The 3,309-nt window shown below is 37.8% G+C and overlaps 1 protein-coding gene and 1 pseudogene across 1 annotated transcript in view; one reads left to right on the forward strand and one right to left on the reverse strand.

The window, feature by feature from the left end:
• Luzp2 (leucine zipper protein 2) overlaps positions 1 to 3,309 on the reverse strand; it is a 516,158-nt gene that overhangs the window by 26,123 nt on the left and 486,726 nt on the right. The gene's annotated exons all lie outside the window — the stretch shown is intronic.
• The window catches only part of LOC105743728, a 6,620-nt pseudogene continuing 4,524 nt past the window's right edge, over positions 1,214 to 3,309 (forward strand).

Below are 3,309 nucleotides of genomic sequence, written 5' to 3' on the forward strand. Positions count from 1 at the left end.
GGGAACTGAGGATTGATGTTTTATCATCACTTTCACAGCTCACATTAAAAACAATAACTAAATATCTCAGCAGTTTACAAAATGTATCTGTTGGCATGGAAGTTGTTCATACTTCACTAACAATAAAATGGTTTATAAAACAAAGCACACAGTACCAGGATGTTCTGTGAAAATGTCTACAAATATTTCAGCCAAACTTTGCAACAGAAACGATGTAAAGCATTTTTTCCTACTTTGGGAGACTGCAGAATTTGTTCTTATAAAATTCCTTACTGCTTTCAGCCTGAAATAACATAGATTATTTTGTCTACACTAAGCACATGGATAAGCACATGACATGGAAGCATCAGATTAAGAGTAATCAAAAGAAGAATAAGCTCAGTGGTAGAGTAACTGTGGATAAGAAGTAGACTCCATCACAATCCGAAAGGAAGCAATGGAGTTTGGAAGGACAGGAAGAGGACTTAGTGAAGAGATTTTGGTTTAAGATGATATGAAGTAGAGAGAAAGAATAACATGGTTTGGTAGGAACTGAGAAGAATTACATTGCAGGAGGAGAATGATTCACAATGAAGCTCATAGTCTTGACCTCCAAAATGGAAGAGCAGACTCTGTCCATTCAGCTCACCAACAACTGAAGGAACAGACATATCAGTCACTGAACATCAGCTCAGTTTAAATATCTTCATCTTGGTCTTAACTATCCAGCAGAAAAGTATAAAAACAAATTATAAGAGGTAAAGCCATGCTGTTATGTTGAGCTGTAGGGGACTCAGCTCAACAACTTCTGACATTGCCAGTCAAGCGGAAGACCCAATACTATTATGGACTACTGAATATTTTGGAATATCCTGCTGAGTTCACACACCTATAATATTCAAATGACAGAAATAAACAAAAAAAGGAGATACAGATGAATGACTATTTTGTATCTATGTATTCAAAGTGGTTAGGGTAGATATATAGCTACATTCTCTTAATTCAATGAATAGAGGGATTGGTTCTAATAGTGTCTGTAAATAAGATATCATGTCTGCATCTTATACAACAAATAACCACTAGGAAGACAGTATGCAATGTGTTAATTATTGTAACTGTCCTACCAATTTGATTTGAAATTGTCTCATTGTTATTTATTTCTCAATAAAAATATGGGAAAATAAAATAAAATAAAAGCAAAAACAATATCACGTCAGGGTCTGAGCATGATGAGATGGCTGGGATGGGGGCTGAGGCTGCAGGCCTCATGAGTGGGCACTGTGGCTCTCATTATGGGCCAATGGGGGTGCGCCGTATGGGTCAGAGAGCAAATGTGTCTCCTACACCTCACAGAGTGATGCCAGAAGTGAGGCCTCTTCTGGGCGGGCCACCGAAAGGACAAGCGCCTGGAATGACGATGTCTCATGGTTCCCTACAACCTACCTTACTGCCAGGAGTAAACAGTATGGATGTGGCAGCTGGTGCAGCATCTGATGTAAAATCAATGTTCACTGAACACAAATCACCTGATGGGAGGACTTACTGCTACAACACTGAAACCAAAACTGCCCACGTGGGAGAAACCAGATGATCTTGAAACACCTGCTGAGCAACTGTTATCTAGATGCACTTGGAAGGAATATTAGTCTGATTTTGGAAAACTTTACTGTTAGAATTCTCAAACAAAAGAATCCCACTGGACTAAACCTAAAGAACTTGAGGAACTTGAAGTGTACCAGAATACCATTGTTGCTGGAGGTCTTATAACTAAATCTAGCCTGATTGAAGCTGAAGAAAACAGCAAACAAGAAGAATTCAGTGCATCAAGAGCCCCAGTTCCTACAACAGGAATTCCTACTACTATGACCACCATGGCTGCTGCAGCAGCAGTAGCAGCAACCAATGCGAGTGCTTCCACTTCTACTACTAACCCTGTCTCAACTGTTCTACCTGTTCCTAAGCCTGAAGTTTCTTCCATTGTTGCTACCATTGTAGATAATAAAAATGCAGTAACAATCTCAACTAAGAACAAGTACAGCTTACTAATATCTCTACTAGTCAGGATCTAAGTGCTGTAGTATCTTGTAATGCAGAATAAACATCTAAGCAGGAAGCTGTAGAGGATTTTACTTCCAAAGAAGAAGAGAAAGAGAGCCAATCAGAAGCAAAGCAAAACAAACAAAGAAAACATATGCTTAGAGCACAAAGGAAGGGGGAAAGCAGGCATTCAAAGAAATATTAAAGGAAAAGTGGTTACCACCCAATGCTTCATGGGAGCAAGCTATGAAAATATCATTAATGATTCATGGTGTGGTGATTTAGCCAAATTGAGTGGGAAGAAGCAGGCCTTTCATGCCTATAAAGTCCAGACAGAGAAAGAGGAAAAAGAAGAAGCAAACTCAAAATATGAAGAAACAGGATCCTTACAGCATTTGCTAGAAAGTCATAAGAAAATGAGTTCTACAACCAGATATAAAAAGCAGAGCAAATGTTGCAGCTGTTTGGAATGATGGAAGTCTGGAATGCAATGTCTGAACGCGATCATCCTGAAATCTACGAAGTTTTATTCTTTCCATTAAGAAAAGAAAAGTAACAAGCAAAGCAGTTCTGAAATAGAAATTGGGAAATCTTAAAAAAATAGACTTGGTAATATGGCTAACGTAACATACTCTACTACTTGGCGGAAGGCCCAATGGTATCCAGTGAACAGTCTAATTTTTGCAAGAGATGAGGACTTACAGAACTTGGACAAAGAAGATGCTTTACTTTGCATTGAAGAGCACATTTGGGCTTTAGAAAAGTAGGAGAAAGAAGCAAAACAGCAAATTTTGCTGATAGGAGATGACAGTATAAAAATTGGGAATCTTTTCAGATAATTTTAGACAAACTGCATGAACATGACAACTACATTCTATGTCACCTTGGTTAGAATTGTATCCAACCATTAGTTCTGACACTAGATTTACTAATGTACTAGGTCACCCTAGATCAACTACACTTGATCTTTTCAAGTTTTATGTTGAGGATCTTAAAACATGCTATCACAACAAAAAAGATAATGGAAGACAGTCTAAAGCATAAAGGATTTGTAATTGAAAATAATACTACATTTGAAGATTTTGTGGCAATAATCACCTCAACTTAAACGTCAGCTACCATAGATGCTGGTAATACCAAGTGGATTTCAATAGTTTACAGAAAAAGGCAGAAGCTCATGAACATGAAAAAGAGAAAGAGGAAGCTTACAAAATAAAATGAAAAGAGTCTGTATTTAAGAGGCTATTGTAACAAGCTGCTCCTGCAATAGTTGGATGCCTTCTGGGAAGATAT

The sequence above is a fragment of the Octodon degus genome, unplaced genomic scaffold, assembly GCF_000260255.1.
Source record: "Octodon degus isolate 3935 unplaced genomic scaffold, OctDeg1.0 scaffold00159, whole genome shotgun sequence".
In the NCBI taxonomy this organism is placed as follows: domain Eukaryota; kingdom Metazoa; phylum Chordata; class Mammalia; order Rodentia; family Octodontidae; genus Octodon; species Octodon degus.